The sequence below is a fragment of the Panthera onca genome, chromosome B1 (assembly GCF_046562875.1).
Source record: "Panthera onca isolate mPanOnc1 chromosome B1, mPanOnc1 haplotype 2, whole genome shotgun sequence".
Taxonomy (NCBI): domain Eukaryota; kingdom Metazoa; phylum Chordata; class Mammalia; order Carnivora; family Felidae; genus Panthera; species Panthera onca.
Genome location: NC_138342.1, coordinates 25,625,102 through 25,643,525, shown reverse-complemented (window position 1 = coordinate 25,643,525; position 18,424 = coordinate 25,625,102). Strand labels below are relative to the sequence as shown.

The following is an 18,424-nucleotide window of genomic DNA, read 5'->3' as shown; positions in this document are numbered from 1 at the left end:
CCCCAAGCCATCTCTTTCCCTTCCCTTCCCTTCCTTTATGTTTCCTTTTGTCCCCCTTGAGTTTCCTGTCATCTGTCTCCCCGGCTTATAAAAACATATCTCAAAGATTTTCCAATAATATGCTCTAAGAGGTCTTTTGAAGGGTTCTCACACTCTTTCTTAGTTCTTGGTTGGGAGTTGAAAAATTAAAAAAGGCCACTGGAAAGAGTGGGATGTACTGTACGGTTGGCCTGACTATAAGCTGGAGTACTCTCTGTTTCCTTTTCTCTTTGAAAAGTTCTGGCTTAGAGCCACCACCCATTCTTTTGCTTCATGCTTCCAGACCAGCTGACTAGCTGGTACCACACCCTTAGGGACAAGGAATTCTTCCCTTTGTAGGGGTTAGCTGCCGTTGCTTGGTCATTTCATCCAGTATGATAACTTCTCTGCTTCCCATAAATACAATCTACTTTTAGAAGGACTGTGCTTAGTGTGTTCAAGCTGGTGACAACCATTTGACATCATATGCAGAGGTTTCAAAATACAGAATTGATTTTTGAAAACGCATACCATGTCACATAGTGGCAGAAAATATGAAGATATAGAACAGATGATTTTATTGTAATATTTTGACATCTAATAACTTATTCCCTCTCCTTTACCAATTCCATTTTAAGAGCATTTCCAACGTCTGGTTATAATAAAGTACCTTTTCATTAGTGTTTGTTTCTACTAGCTATAAGCTAATGACATTAGTACTTCTGTCTCTTGAGTTTATATTTTAAAGCAATTTTAGAACTCTAGGGTTATTTTGCTTTCTATTTTGTTAACTGGCTGCAAATTTCAGCATCTAAGTGAATAAACTAGAGAGTGATGGCACTTTTATGGGTCTGTTCTTTGACGTATATTTAAAGCATACGAATTGAAATTCAGTTTATTAGGAAGGCATGCATAATAGCATCAACATTTTTTTCATATTAAGCAATTTTTCAAGGCTATATGAAATGTCTATATGAGTTTTCTCTGAAGCCAGATTAGCCAAGATAGAACCAATCAAATTCCACAAGTTAAATTTAAGAATATAGAGACTCAGAAATTTGCAAAAAATAGTGAAACTCACTTTTCTGAAATGTAAAGGAACAAGAAAAGGAAAACAGAGAAAAAAAAGAAGGACAGGATACCAGTTCCTTGAAATATTTGAAAAGCTTTGCTGTGGAGGGATGTCTTATTTTGAAAGCCAAAGAGTAGACCAAGGAGTATTAAACAAAAATCATGGGAAAATTGATTATATTTTATTACATGGGCTTTCAATAAGACTTGCTGAGCAAGGAATCACTGCCTTGTGAGGTTGTGAGAAACCCATCAGGGCCAGTCCTGAGACTAACTGACAGAATGCCATTGCATCGAGGGTTATGGTGAACAAGGTTAACTGTATGCTCCTCCCCCCGCCCCCAAAAAGCAGTGGCCACATAAAGAAGTTTAATTTGACATTCATCCCAAGATTATATCTGCTGTTTATTAAATTCTCTTCCCATCTGGTTTGAAATCCTCCTTTTTAGTAATCTCTTTAAAAAAAAGCTAGAATATAAGGACATTGTGTCCCAAAAACCCTCATCAAAATAAACGTAAATAACCTAGGTATGCCCTTCTAGACCTATCCTGTTATCATATCAGAATATGTTAGGTTATCAGAGCAACTTGTTGACATAGATACAGGCGATTTTCAATGGGGATTCTGCTGAGTACACAGCAGCAAGCACTAGGAATAAGAAATAAACCCCATGGATGAGAACACAGACCTGGAGAGATGTTGTTAACAGAAAGAGGAGAAGATTGGCTAAAAAGGAAACAGACATTCGCGTTTGCCTGTTTTCCCCAGGACATCAAAGGGTCCTTGTTTATTAACTCCCACATGAATTCATTCTTTTATCAAGTGTATGTTAAGCCCCTAGAATGTGCCAGACACTCTTCCAGGAAATGTATGAGCATGATAGGAAATGCTTCTGCCCATGAGGTGCTCATAGTCTACTAGGGAATTCCTAAGAATGTAATCTAAAGGGAAACAATGAAGTGCTATCCAGAGAATCCAAAGAAAAAGTATCTCATCAAACTCTTACAAAAGGACAAAGACAAAAAACAAAACTATATAAATATATTTACTGAAGTGTGTCTTATCTTGCTTTACCAAAAAACTTGGCAGACAGATAACAATTTTCAGTATTAAACTATATTTATTGATCTTAGCAAATAGTATCTGAAACAGCATTATCTTTCCATACTATTTGAATAGGTAATTTATTCTGAGTTGATAAATTTTGAAAACTACATAAAATAATTAGTGTAGAATTAAAAGTATCTCTCATCTCTGTCCCATGTTCACTCATTTCCTTGCTACCTCTCCTAAAAGTACAGTGACCATTATTAACAATTCTTGTGTTTATGCAGACTATTAGTATAAAATTCTATATATTTATGCAAAATATAGAGTAATCATGCTATTCTGTATTTAGTTTTTCCCCACATAATGTTTCTAGTAATCCTTCTATATTAGCACATAAAGAGCTTTCTGATTCATTTTTATAGTTGTATAGTATTCCATTCTGTGACTGAACCACATTTATCTAAATAGTCCTAATTTGGTAGACATCTATTTTCTTTTCTTTTTTTTTAAATTTTTTTGTAATGTTTATTTATTTTTGAGAGAGACAGAGATAAAGTGCAAGTAGGGGAGGGCAGAGAGAAAGGGAGACACAGAATCTGAGGCAGGCTCCAGGATCTGAGCTGTTAGCACAGAGCCCGACCCCGACGTGGGGCTCGAACTCACAGACCGTGAGATCATGACCTGAGCCGAAGTCGGGCACTTAACCAACTGAGCCACCCAGGCACCCCCTACATCTATTTTATTCTCCATCATTAGTTATGACAAACATTGTTCAATAAATAACATTTCCATGCATCATTTCTCTGGTGCAATGCTATCTGTAGAATGTATTCTTAAAAATAGAATTGTTTGATTAAAGTGGATATGTAAAGGCAGTTTTGATTAATTTTGCTAATATGACCTCCACAAAATTTGTACCATTTATCCTCCTATATTTAGCATATAAAAATTATCTCTTTATTTAACAGATTATATTGATACACTTTTGGATTTTTGCCAATATAAAAGGGAAAAATGTTATCTAGATGTGATTTAGTTTGGATTCTTACATAGTCAAAACAGTCTTCAGAGTCTTTATTCCAGAAAGGTGCTTTGGTATAAACAATATCTGGGTTCACAGTTGTCTCCACTATCATGGAGGTTGCTTCTGTCTTCATTGTTTGAAGTTTGCTCTAGGAAAATAAGTCTAACCTCAGCTTTTCCCCTTGAAGAGATTCTGCCTTTAAATTCCTTTATTTTATTCTGATGCATCTTGATGTTGACCATTTCTGGACAATTTTTTGTCACACTTGACCTAAAAACATAGTTTTTATACTCTGACTATATAGTCTTAAATTTTTATTTTATTTTTCTTGAAATGTATTGTTTTACCTTCAAATAGACTTTTATATTTTAAATACTCTTAATGAAACAGTATTTTTTCTGGCTTTCTTCACTGGGTACCACACATGTGTTTGTATGTTGGGCCTCCTGTGTTCATCTCCTATAGTTATTATCTTTTTAAAAAATGTTTAATGTTTATTTATTTTTGAGAGACAGATATAGAGTGCGAGTGGGGGAAGGGCAGAGAGAGAAGGAGACACAGAACTCCAAGCAGGCTCCAGGCTCTGAGCTGTCAGCACAAAGCCTGCCGAGGTGCCCAAACCCACTGACCACAAGATCATGACCTGAGCTGAAGTCAGATGCTTAACCGACTGAGCCGCCCAGTCACCCCATAAATGTTTGTTTTTTATTTTGAGAGAGTTGGGGGAAGGGCAGACAGAAAGAGGGAGACAGAGAATCCCAAGTGACACTGGGCTTGATCCCACTACCAAGAGATCATGACCTGAGATGAAATCAAGAGTTGGAGGCTTAACCGACTGAGCCACCCACATACCCCTTCTCTGATGATTTTCTTCTCTTTCTTACCACTTTTCTTGTTTCTACTCTTTTTACCTATATTGTGATTGTCCTTCCTGCTTCTAAATCCTTCTGCATTTTATTTTGATAATGATGTTGTTTATTTCTTCTCTTCCATTCTGATTTCAGCATTTTTGTTCCATCTCATTACCTCTCATCACTTTCCTGAGGCTTTTCATCTCTGCTGCTTGGTTTTCCTTCAAAGAGATGATCAAGGAGGCTTCATTCTTTTCTTAAAAGTTCCTGGTATAATGTTAGTTTATAATTTCCATCTGCTTTCTCAAAATAAGAAATTCTGGGTGCACTTGTTTTGTCTTTTTAAACATTCTGCATCTATTTTTCGAACTGCTTATTATATCTTGGCTTTGATGCTGTGCTTGCTACTTTTCTTATCACCCCTCATTGAACAGTTTGCCTTTTCTGTGACTGGCCCCCTTTCAGAAGGATTACATGGGGTTTATGGTAAGTAGGACACCAGGGTCACCTTGCAGGCTTCACAAAACAAAGCTCTTTTCCCTTTGATTTGTGACGGAATCATCTTGCAAATGCAACTTTGTTAAACTCTGTGTAGCTCTCTGCATCCTCTTTTCCTATTATTTAGCGCCCAGAAGCTTCTTCCTGTTGGCCCTCCTCACCCCAATTTCCACTTCTCTTATTGTCTACAAGAGATTCCGTTTTTTCACTTCATGATGATCCCCTTGCTTTCAGGAAATGTGTTTTACTGGTCTTGTCTGAGATCAGTCACCAATTGGCCCTTTCCCTACTCTTTATTTTTTTTAGTTCGCTTTACTTCCTCCAGTTCCATTTTTTTGCCCTATTTTAGATGTTTTTAGTAGGACTTGTTCTTATTTTAAAGCCTGTGAATTGTATCTTTCTTCTAGTTTTTCTTAAAATATTTTTTTTCTTGTTCTTTTGAGTTCCTGGAAGGGAAGGAAATAGATGATAATTTACACAGTTACACTCTTTCTGGTGGTTATTCCGTTTCAAAAAGAAATAACTCTGGAATATTGGGAAGAGGGAAGAAATGGATTTTGTCTACTGGATCTTAAGTCTTCAAAGTGGTAGTAAGCACTTATTCAGATACCAGACTTTTTTTTTTCTTTTTTCAACTTTGTTATAACCAAATATAGAGGAACCTAGTTCTTGAGGAGTTACGAGCGTTTTTTGACAGAGACATTAAATGAAAACCCTATAGTTTTCCTCAATAAAGTGTTTGCTTTTCTTTGTCACCATAAAATAGACAGATGCTATTAAAGCCAAATGTTAGCAAGTTTAATTGTTGACACTTTTAACTTGATTGCAATGTATTTTGAAAACTCATACAACTTGAAATTAAGTTTTCAACAAGATTCCACCATCCTTCTTTTTTTTCTGTTTCACTAATTGCACCTGCAATCAACCAATTGCTTGCTCAAGAGGTTAATTATTTACACCTGCATTTTTGCACCTGCAATTTTGGTGACCTTTTGAAGTTAATACGCATGCCTTTATTCACATTTCTAACTTGCTAAGCTAAGTAGTAATTTTTTGCTTTAACTGCTCAAAGACATTTTCAGTGCTTCCAAGGTAAATATGGAGGCAAGCAATAGATAAGCTGACAGCGATTTAATAAAAAAGTTTTTTTTTATTGCAATATGAACAAATAATGATATTTTCCAAGGAAACAAGACTTACAAATAAATAAAAGAAACAAAAGAAACTTAGGGATCAAGTTTTAAGTGTTAGATACACTATAATGTGAAAATAAAGCTCTTTTGAAAAACAATAGCATAACTCATAAGTCTTATACATTGTCTGTTTTTTTTGTCTTTACATGTGTTGTGGAAGGTTCAAAAGTTACACTGAAAAGATGCTCTTTATGCAGCCTGAATGGTCACCTCCATAAGAGAAATTAATTATTGGGGCTCCTGGACCCTTGAGATTTTTATCTTTTGCCAAATGATGTCTAAGTTCAGGTCCTGGTAATTTGAAATTAAGTCAAACAGATAAACCACTTAACCTGAGATGAAAATTAATGGTTGGAAATGAATTAACTCCTTAAATATTTAATTACTTATAGATATAAAAGTCAGTGGTCAGGATCAAAGGTAAACTTTTGACACACTATTGCTCAGCAGAGTTTTTCATGGCTAAAATCTTTGATTTATCTTTAGGAAATATTTATAAGAAAGTAAATTAAAAAAATAAGTGAAATGGTTTGTTCTGAGACTGCTTGAAGCTTTCAGTCTCTGTTCTATCTCAAAATTTTTTAATGTGCTGTTTAATAGATGATAAAATCCAACCAACACAAACCCAAGAAAACTATTAGCTTGTTGAGACCTTGAGAACTTTAGAAATAATAAACCAACTCAAACTGACCACAGTTATATTGCCAACTGTGAGGCCGGATAGATTTGTTTGTACATTTCCTGTCCTGTTACTCTCATTTATGAAGATGAATTTGCAAAGGAGAGAGGGGAAGACGGATTTTTTTACACGTTGTTCTATTATCCTTCCTGTTCCAGGATTTTCCAGGTCTATGGCCCCTGACCAAGAATTGTGTTTACTAAATTACACTTAGGTGGTTTGCTATTGTTCAAGTTGAAGGGACTCATAAGAAATTGCACCTGAGAAATGCAGCCCTGTGTTTGCTGTAAGGATGTTAGTGAAACCACGATTCACTGGGTTATACATTATTCTTTTTATCAGAACCTTGGGGAAATGCCTTTGGATGTTTCCAGAGTATCCGGGTTTCCTGTGAATCAGGAGTTCATGTTTGTCTTCTGGAGAATATGAATGTCTTGACTTGATAGATTTTCCTTTTCCTGTTGGTTGCCAAGAAGCTTAAAGCCAATATCGTGATCAACCTTTAAGATATTGGTATGCTTGACATGTATTTTGTATTCATCATCTAGTTCCCTGTGTGTATTTTTCCTTTTTGCTCTTTATTTTCCTTATTTGTTTATGGGAAGTGGAGGGATATAACAATTACCTCAAGAAACCAGGTATGTATTCAAAATTGAATATGCAAAGCCTTCATCTCCAATAGAACCTGTTTTAGAAGAACTTGGATTAAAGAAGTATTAACTGCAATTTATTACCACTCTAATATTTATTAACAATTTCTAACATTTTCAGAGCCAAATGAAAAACTAAGAATTAGGAAGTTAGTGTGAAGGGAGATGATGTTTCTTTGTAAACATTATGCTATGTTGTATAGAGTTAAATTGTGTGTTGTGTGTATGTGTGTGTATGTGTGTGTGTGTTGTGTGTGTGTGTAGCCCTATATGACAGGCATAATATTTGCTCACACACCACTTGCCTGCTAACAGAGACCTGATTTTCTTAAGGCATCTGGAGAAATCCCTTGATCTTGGAGACAGTAGGCCTAAAACCTCTTGTTTACGGAGTGGTTACCACCCTTTATCATGAAAGGGATGAAGGAAAATTCTGCTAAGGGTCTTTGTGCAAAAGTAATTTCATGAAGAGGAAAATCGCATGAGAAATTGACTTATTGCACTCTTCTTTAGAACTAGGTCTTGATATCTGGAGCTTCAGCATCCTTCTTGTAACCATGAAGGAATAAATTTAAAACTAAAAGACCAAAAATATGAGAACCATAGAGAGTAGAAAGAAGGAAAAATCCTAGGTTCTGCTTGATATGACTGCATAGTTGAACCGGCACTATCAACTTTTTACTTCTAAACTTGGGTAGACAAAGGTTAGGAAATGTTTGTAAGTCTAGCCAATTTCTCCTAGTGATTGATAACAGAAAGAAGGATAATCTCCTCTACAGTCACGATGCAGAAGCTTAATCAAACTTCCTGTATGGTTAGTAGTCGGACAACTTTCTTTCTATGACTTTATTGTTAATGATCACAGAAGGTATCTGATTATCAGAAAACTTAAGCCAACAGGTAGTTTTACTTTCCTAACTGTGTTTACATTTAAGTTTTTGAATTGAATATATATATATAAAATGAATATACATATAAATTTTAGCTGTCAGTAATGAACTGCATTAGCTATCTTCCCAAAATTGGGGGGTTTTGTTTGTTTTTTTAGAGAGAGCACATGCAGGGGAGAGGGGCAGAGAGGGAGATAGAGAGAGAGAGAGAGAGAGAGAGAGAGAGACTCAAGCAGGCTCGAGCGCAGAGACTGACATGGGGTTCAATTCCACAACTCTAGTATCCTGACCAGAGCCAAAATCAAGAGTCAGATGCTCAACCACCTGAGCCACCCAGGCACTCCTCAAAATTGATGTTTTTATTGAAATATGACTGACATACAATATCCTATTACTTTTATGTGAACATCATTGTGATGTGCACACATTGTATAATGTGTACAATATTTGTATACATTAAAAAATGATCCCCAAGATCAGTCTTGTTATCATGTGTCCCAAATTTAATATTTTGGATGTGGATATCCTTTGTGTTTTGAGGTAGAGTTATCCAATTTAAACTGGTGTGAAATCCAGAAACAGTGCAAACAGCGAAAGCTATTAGTGGAAGGAATATGAAATAAAATGCAGATTTGTGAACACAAATATGACCTTAAGGGATGAAACAGAAAAAGAAGTCAGAGAAGTGATATACCATAGATAATATTTAGGAAACATTTATCATTTGTCTAACATTATGCCAAAAAACTTGCATTTATAATTACATTTAAGACTTGCAACCACCCTACTGAGTAAATTATATTAATATACCATTTTACAAGCAGGAAGACTGAGCCTTGGAGGAAGACAGTAACTTACAATTACTCAGCTACCAATTAAGGCTAGGACTGACTCACGTCTTAGCATAATTATAAAGTCTATAGTACCAATAATATTACAGTCCCTCCCAGTTAAATATATTAGTACAGCAATGTATATTCTGTATAGATCACATCTGTGTTTTTGTCTAGCCTACATTTGTATATTCATCTATGCCCTAAATTCTATTCTCCCACTAATGCTTCAGAGATTTTAGAACTAAAGTCAAATGTTATAATTTGAGTATTCATGCAATACAAAATTTTACCATTGTACATATCATCCAAACTGCTTTCGGCAACCATTTTCATTTCTGTTCCTCAATTAATGTTAATCACAGTGATTATGCTAATCTAGGTTGTATACAGTATACAAGAAATAACAAGGGGAACCATTTTAGACTAAACAGCCAAAACAAGATCCACAGTAGACACAAATACTTGAATTGTAAATAATTTGAATTAGGTCATATGCTGAATAAACAGCAAACTTATTTAAATATTGAAGAACAGACAGAATTTTCTATTTAGAATGGTACCCCATAGTATTTACCTCTTGGTATTTGTGCTTTCCCATTATTTCTGTTCTCAGATACTTTCACATTATTCTGAAACAATATGTCTACCTAAAAAAACCACAATAAACTGCCACTAAACTGGCATTTGAGTTGATTTCTACCAAGATTACTCTGTGGACTCTTCATAATATAACACAGGATGATGGTGCACACCATACACATAACCTTTGGGAAGCTAAAATGTTATCCCTCTAGCAGTGCTTGTTAGCAAGAGGCAGCTGTGAAAAAATTTGGAATGTGAGGAAAACATGTTTCCTTGTATACACATATCAAAATATTCTCCCGTGTTTAGAACCAATTGGAAAAAGCTAATGAAACTTCTACAATAATTAAAAAAAAAAGATGTTACTATATATCAGAGTTGATTTTATCCAATCTGTTCCCACACAGACATGTTAACCTTCATAAAGCCATCCAGCTAAAACGTAACATCTACATAGACCAGGAACTTTAGGTTGATTATAAAGGAGTATTTCCTTGTGCAATATGATAGTGTGACAAAACAAATAAATAAGCCAATGTTTATTTAAAGATTTGAAAATGTGTACATTATTGGCTTTTTTCATTAAATTTGATTTAACAATTTGCTTAAAATATTATATGATAAAATTCAAATAGAGATTTATAAATTTACAAATACATAATATACACTTATAAAATATAAATGTTGTCATATCTATTTTTATATATTATAGCTATAATGCATAAATATTATTTATCTTGGTTACCAAATGTTTTGAACTCCTTAAACTTTGTGCCCAAAGTAAGTGCCCCACTCACTTCAACTACTCCCAGTCCTACTTTTTATGAAACTGTTCTGATTTTATAGTCCAAGATTCAAAGAAAAATAAGGGCATACCCGGTGTACATTCTCTATAAAGCTGATACATGAGGACATATTGTGGTCTTTCTTTTGGAGAATTGCAGAAGATGAAACCATAATAGGGTGCCTGGGTGGCTCAGTCCGTTAAGTGTTTGACTTTTTGGGTTCAGCTCAGGTCATGATCTCACGGTTTGTGAGTTTGAGCCCCACGTCAGGCTCTGTGCTGACAACTTGGAGCCTCCTTGGGATTCTCTTTCTCTCTCTCTCTCTCTCTCTCTCTCTCTCTCTCTCTGCCCTTCCCCCATTCATGCTCACTTTCTCTCAAAATAGATAAACTTTTAAAATATTGAAAAAATGAAAATAAATCATAAGAAACAATTACCTGCATGAAAGTTTTTCTTAGATGGAATAGGAGTGAGGGAGAAAGTTTTTCTTAGATGGAACAGGATTGAGGTGGGGAGGAAAATTGCCTTATTTTCGTGAGTTTAGAAACATCATGCCGATGAAGGTGTATAGCTATTTCATACTGCTCATTTACAAAAAACTAAGATATTTTTTTTAAATAAAGTAGAAGGTATTTGGCTACCAGAGAGTGAAGATTTAAGCAAATGTATTAGAACTATTACATCCAATATGTGTTGTCTTCTTTACAACGGTCATGATATTTATTGACTAATTCCAGTGAAGGACCCATCAGCACTTTGAAATTTATTCCTGTGACTTGTTCTCAGAACTAGATTATGAGCCATAAGAATGAAGCAAGTCTTGTTAATTTAGAGGCACCACACATTTTGTCTTAAAATAATTTTGTCAATTTTAAGTGCCTAACACTTACATGAGACGAATTTCTACTATTACTAGAAACCAAGCCTACTTGCTAAGAATGGCCACCTGCCAAGATTAATTGAATTTAAATGATTTGAGCAAGCTTCAAAGGATATTCCAAAAAGAGAAATTAGAAAATATCTTAATATATATAGATTTTGAGATAAGAAAACAAGTGCTAATTCACACTTGTTTATCAATAGGTTTGGCCAAAACTAAGTTGAATTATTTTATCATCATACCTTGCATATTATTTATAGCTGATATCCATCAGCGGGCTATAGATTAGTAGTTATGCTGGTTTGCTACAGTAAAATCATAAAGTCAAATACACACACATATTATATATAATATAAATATACAATTATATATACAATTTATATATATACATATATATATATTATATAATGTGTGTGTGAGAAGGAGAGTCAATAATAGCCTTGAAAGCCCCAAACATTTCCTCTCGTTAAGTTCAAATCAGCATGAAGTTGTAGATACATTTCCCATCTTATTCCTTAGAATAAGTTGCAGTTTCTTCAAGTTGAACACTAAAGGAAGTAGTTGGATTATATTCAGGAGCCATATTTTCAAAAATACATATATCTAAATACTAGAAACCCACTCAGTATGGTGATTAGTTCACACTGTGGGACATATGTAGGAACCGAGGCCAAGTAATGGAAAAGCAATTTTCCATTCTAGTTCTTCACAATTCTGAGACATTTATTTATTGAGTCGAATGTTGGGGAATATATCCTACACCATTTAAAAGGATGCTTTTCTCTGGGACACATGGGTGGCTCAGTTGGTTGAACATCCAACTCTTGACTTCGGTTCCAGTCATGATCTCACAGTTCCTGGGTTCTAGCCCTGCTATGGGCTCTGCACTGATGTGCAGAGTCTGCTTGGGATTCTCTCTGTCTCCCTCTCTCTGCCCCTCCCCTGCTTGCTCTCTCTCTCTCTCTCTCTCTCTCTCTCAAAATAAATAAATAATCTTTAAAATAAATAAATAAATACATAATGAATAAAATAATTTTTGTCTCTATCTCTTGTGTTTATTAGTGTGTTCCATTTATAATTTAATTTTGTAAGTAAAAGGCAACTGTGATGCAACTTGACTGTATTTAATTGAAGACAGATGACTTTTTTTAGAGATACCTGATAATTATACTAGAATTTATTCCTTTTTAAAGAAGAAAAATGGTTGTTTTGTTTGAATCGTTATTTTTGTTTAGAAATAGTGTTCTAGGCCCATTCTACTGGGAGAAAAGTTAAGTTGAGCTAGGATTAGTTACATATTTGTATGTTAGAAAACCTGGCTTAAAACAGTTGGTCTACCCACAAGTTTGAAGACCTAGGTGAAATGGGCCAATCCCTAAAAAAAACATAATTTGCCAAAGAAGATACAGATAATTGAAACAGGCATATACCTATTAAAGAAATTGAATCAACAATTAATAACCTTATGAAAATAGAAAGAACAAGGCCAGGTGGGTTCACTGGTGAATACTACCAAGCATTAAAGGATGAAATTTTGCCAATTCTCCACAATTTCTTTCAGAGGATAAAAGCAGAAGACATGCCTCCTAACTCCTTCTGAGGCCAACATTACCCTGCTGCAAAAACCGTGCAATCAGAAAAAACTACAGCTCTCTCATGAACATAGATGCAGAATCTTTAGTTAAATATTAAACAATTGAAACCCACCATGTATAAAAATAATTACATACTAAGACCAAGTGGAATGTCCACCAGGCACACAAAGCTTGTTCGGCATTCAAAATCAGTTAATGTTATTTGTCACATCAACAGCTAGAAGAGAAAAATTGCATGGTCAAAGCACTAGATGCAAAAAAAAAAAAAAAAAAAAAAAAAAAGGATTTGATGAAATCTAGTACCCATTCATGATAAATATTCTTTTTTTTTTTTTTTATTTTTTTTTTTTTAAATTTTTTTTTTTTTTTCAACGTTTTTTTATTTATTTGTGGGACAGAGAGAGACAGAGCATGAACGGGGGAGGGACAGAGAGAGGGAGACACAGAATCGGAAACAGGCTCCAGGCTCTGAGCCATCAGCCCAGAGCCTGACGCGGGGCTCGAACTCACGGACCGTGAGATCGTGACCTGGCTGAAGTCGGACGCTTAACCGACTGCGCCACCCAGGCGCCCCGATAAATATTCTCAGTAAGCTAGAAAAAGGGGGGATTTCCCTGAACTTGGTAAAGAATATCTAGTGCTTGCTTCTGCAGCACATATACTAAAATTGGAATGATTCACATGGCCCCTGCACAAAGGTGATACGCAAATTTGTGAAGAGTTTCATATTTTTTTTGGCTAACAGACCCATGAAAAAATGCTCAGCATCACTCATTATCAGGGAAATACAACTCAAAACCCCAGTGAGATACCATCTCACACCTGCCAGAATGGCTAAAAGGATCAACTCAGGAAACAATAGATGTCAGTGACAATGCAGAGAAAGGGGAACGCTTTTGCACTGTTGGTGGGAATGCAAATTGATGCAGTCACTCTGGAAAACAGTATGGAGGGTCTTCAAAACATCCAAAAGAGAGCTACCCTATGACCCAGCACATGCACTACTAGATATTTATCCAAAGGATGTAAAAATGCTGATTCAAAAGGGTACATGCACCTCAATGTTTATAGCAGTGCTATCAATAACAGCCAAATTATGGAAAGAGCCCAAATGCCCATAGACTGATGAATGTATAAAGAAGTGGTATGTGTGTGTGTATGTATATGTGTATGTATGTATATATATATATATATATATATATATATATATATATATATATATCTGCTATCAAGCAAAATGAAATTGTGCCATTTGCAATAATGTGGATGGAACTAGAGTATATTATGCTAAGTGAAATAAGTCAGTCAGAGAAAGACATATGCCATATGATTTCTCTCATATACAGAGTTTAAGAAACAAAATAGATGAACATAGGGGAAGGGAATGAAAACTAAAATAAGATAAAAACAGAGGGGGACACACCATAAGAGACTCTTAACTATAGAGAACAAACTGAGGGCTACTGGCGTTAGGTGGGGGGGGGGGGTGGGCTACACAGGGGATGGGCATTAAGGAGGGCACTTGTTGTGATGAGCCCTGGATGTTATAGGTAAGTGATAAATCACTAAATTCTACTCTTGAAACCAGTACTACACTCTAATTTAAGTAAAATATTGTGGGGGGGAAAAACCCCAAAAACAAAGAATATCTAAAGATACTTATAGCTACCATCATACTTAATGATGAAAAACTTAAAGTTTTCCCACAAGATGAGGTAGAAGACAAAGATGTGCCCTCTCATCACTCCTTGTAAATATCATACTAGATATTCTAGTCAATGCAATAAAACAAGAAAAAGAAATAAAAGGTGTCTTGAATAGGAAGGAAAAATATAAACTGGCTTAGTGTGAAGATGATATGTGATAATCTATGTAGAAAATCTGAAAAACACACAAAACTCCTGAAACTAGAAAGCAATTATTAGCAAGTTTACAGAAGAAAAATTCATATACTAAAGTCAATCACATTTCTAGATAGCAGCAAGAAATGAGTAGAATTTAAAATAAAAGCATAATAGCATTTAAATTAGATTTGAAAATATGAAATACTGAGGTGTAAATCTAACAAAACGGGTACAAGACCTTTATGAACAAAAGTACAAAAATCAATGATAAATGAAGCCAAAGAAAACCTAACTAAATGGAGAGTAATTCCATGTTTATAGATGGGAAAACTCAATAGTTTCAAGATGTCACTTCCTCCCCAATTGGTCTATATATTCAATGCAATCCCAATCAAATCCTGGAAGGTTATTTTGTGGATATTGACAAACTGATTCTAAAGTTTATATGAAGAGGCTAAAGACCCAAATTAGACAACATAATACTGAAGGAGAAGAACGAAATTGGAAGATTGACATTACCCACCTGCGAGGCTTGTAAAGCTACAGAAATCAAAACGGTGAGGTACTGGTGAAAGATTAGGCAAATGATTCAATGCAAAAGAATAGCAGCTCAGAAATAGACCATCGTTAATATAGTCAAATAATCACTGACAAAGGAGAAAGGGCAATGACATTGAACAAACACTGGAACAAATGGACATCTATACACAAAAATTAATCTACACACGGACCTTATGCCTTTCACAAAAGGTAACTCAAAGTGGATCACAGACCTAAATGTAAAACACAAAACTATGCAACTTCTAGAAAATAACATAGGAGTAAACCTAGATGACCTTGAGTAATGCAATGACTTTTTAGATACAGCACTGAAGATATAAACCATGAAAGAAATAATGGGTAAGCGGAACGTCATTAAAATTAAAAGCAGTTCTGAGAAAGACAAAGTCAAGAGGGCTGTGAACCTAAAACTGCTCTATTTTTTTTTAATCAAAGGCTCAGGAAGCAGAATGAAAATTCTTAATAAAAAATGAAAAAAATATGAATGCACAATAAATAAAAGAAGAAAAGAAACCCTTGTTCTACCACTTTTTAGTTGAGACACTCAGTAATTAGATAACATTCTAAATTTTTGCATACTCGTCTGGTAAATAAAACAGTGTAAAATTAAAATGAAATTAGTATCTATTTGTTAGAGTGCATTTTTGAAGCATTAAAGTCACTATTTTCATTTAAAATCAATAATGGATAAAGAAATTGTGGTTTATATACACAATGGAATACTATGTGGCAATGAGAAAGAACGAAATATGGCCCTTTGTAGCAACGTGGATGGAACTGGAGAGTGTGATGCTAAGTGAAATAAGCCATACAGAGAAAGACAGATACCATATGGTTTCACTCTTATGTGGATCCTGAGAAACTTAACAGAAACCCATGGGGGAGGGGAAGGGAAAAAAAAAAAAAAGAGGTTAGAGTGGGAGAGAGCCAAAGCATAGGAGACTGTTAAAAACTGAGAACAAACTGAGGGTTGATGGGGGGTGGGAGGGAGGGGAGGGTGGGTGATGGGTATTGAGGAGGGCACCTTTTGGGATGAGCACTGGGTGTTGTATGGAAACCAATTTGACAATAAAATTCATATATTGAAAAAAAATCAATATACATACAATATGTTGTATATATATGTATATATATATATATATATATATATATATATATTTAAAAAGTCTTTAAACGTTCTTTGTAAATAATTTGTTGTAATATAAGAAAAACACATATATGTGTAATTTTTAAAGTTTATTTTTAAGTTTGGGCGCCTGGGTGCCTCAGTCGGTTAAGCGTCTGACATCAGCTCGGGTCATGATCTCACCCTTTGTGAGTTTGAGCCCTGCGTTGTGCTCTATGCTGACAGCTCGGAGCCTGGAGCCTGCTTCAGATCCCATGTCTCCCTCTCTCTCTGTCTCTCCCCTGCTCCCGCTCTGTGTCTCTATCTCAAGAAAATAAATAAACATTAAAAAAAAGTTTAAAGTTTTTTTTTTTAAGTTTATTTATTTATTTATTTATTTAGAGAGACAGTGTGTGTCAGAGTATGCACGTGTGGAAAAGGGACAGAGAGAGGGACAGAGAAAATCCCAAGCAGCCTCTACAATGACAGCATGGAGCCCCATGCAGGCTCAGTCCCACAAACCATGAGATCATGACCTGAGCTAAAATCCAGAGTCAGACACTTAATTGGCTGAACTGCCCACGTGTCCCTTATATGTGTAATTTTTCATCCTTCAAAAATTTCACTGGATACGTGGAATGTATCTGCATTGTAGGTAGCATATAATCCGAGGTACATGAACACGAACACACAAAAATGAAGTCAGGAAATCTAGCATGTATTTCGCCTTACAAATTACTTTCTCCCTGATATTTTTATTTTTACTTTTCTTCCTCTCTTCCTTTCCACATATATTCTGTCCTGTGCAATATTTTATGGAGCTGAATCCAGAACTGAAGAGCTACAATTTATTAGTAATTATTGATTGTTTTAATGGTAGACAAAAGCCTACGTCTGCCACAAGTTCCAGTTCTGACTACTCACTTTGGCAATTTGGGCATTGTTTACCAGTTGTATTTACAAGTAAAGGATATAATACAATTATTCAATGTTCAAGGGCTCTGCCAGCTTATCAGTCAATTAAGCACTAGTAAGTTCCATACTCACCACACACTCACGTGGACGCTGTGAGGAAAGATAAAGTCTCTGTTGATGATAGTCTCTATTTTCAGGTGCTTTTAATATTTCTTGTGTAAAAGGGTCCTTTCTGACCTACAGTTTTCCCGTATTTAATACCTGTAAATGCTTTTAATTCCCACTCCAAATACCTAGAATTGTTTCTATGATCTGGTGAAATTCTGACTCTCCAGATTGGTCCCTAGAAGTCAAGTCTGTACTTGAGGACTTGACCTCTGGGGTAGCAGGCACATGACGCAAGTGGAGCCCATCAGAAGCCCTTTCTCTGGGATTTAGAATTGAGAATAAGAGACCCCAGTCTCAGCGGGAGTTAGTCTCTTAAACAGAAGACATGTTAAGACACACTATGAGCCACATGACTCCCTACGGACTAAGCAGCAGAAAAGCTAATGTACCCTGACTGCAAGGAAAGAAGGAAACATGTGTCTAGGAAGGAAAGAAAGAGGGGTTATGGGGGAGAGACAGGGAGGGACAGAGGGAATTTCCCAATTTCAGAAGGCTCCAATTTTCTTTTGCAGTACCTACCCTGCCTTCCCTTGAGTTCTAAAAAACATACCTATGACCTTGGAACAAATCCTCCTTTGTGGCTGAATCTAGCTCAAGTACATTTTTACTATTTGCAACAAAAATATTCTAACTTATGTGAATAGCTATCTTTGAGTTTATCATTTTTATCAAGTAAGTGAATGTGTCCAAAATATGGAAGACACTTAAGTAAATGATTAAAAACATGTGTCTACTCATATATCAGCTCTCATCAATATCCAGATATGTCTGGGATTAAGGGGCACATTCCAGTCCATAACCCTTGGGGAGCATGGCACATTCTCCAAACTGATTCTGGGTTAGAGATATCAGGGTCAGGAGGCTTCTTGGGGCTATAGATATGCTGGGTGATTTTTATAAAACTCAAGATTATTGGTCTGTTTATAAGCATTTCTTGAACTTTCTTGCCCCTTCAGGGTATGTCTAATATAATAAATCAAAAACAATCCCTTGTTCCATGAACAGAGTTGGGGGAATGTCTTTTTATTAAATTCCAATCCTGGGTGAGCTAAGAAAAAACTTCAGATCAAAATTAAAAGCTGAATAAGTTTCATAAGCTTTGTTATTAGCTATTTTATCAATTGGAAATCTAAAAAATGCTGCATTCCTGACATACCCCATGCACATCTGGTCTCTAATAATCAGAGAGATCGACAGTAGTGTTAAGATATTTTGAAGGATGCCTGAC

At 35.4% G+C, this 18,424-nt stretch overlaps 1 pseudogene; it reads left to right on the top strand.

Moving 5' to 3' along the window:
* The first annotated feature begins 13,240 nt into the window (after window positions 1–13,240).
* Window positions 13,241–13,336, top strand: LOC132693448 (U6 spliceosomal RNA; annotated as a pseudogene).
* Window positions 13,337–18,424: the final 5,088 nt, after the last annotated feature.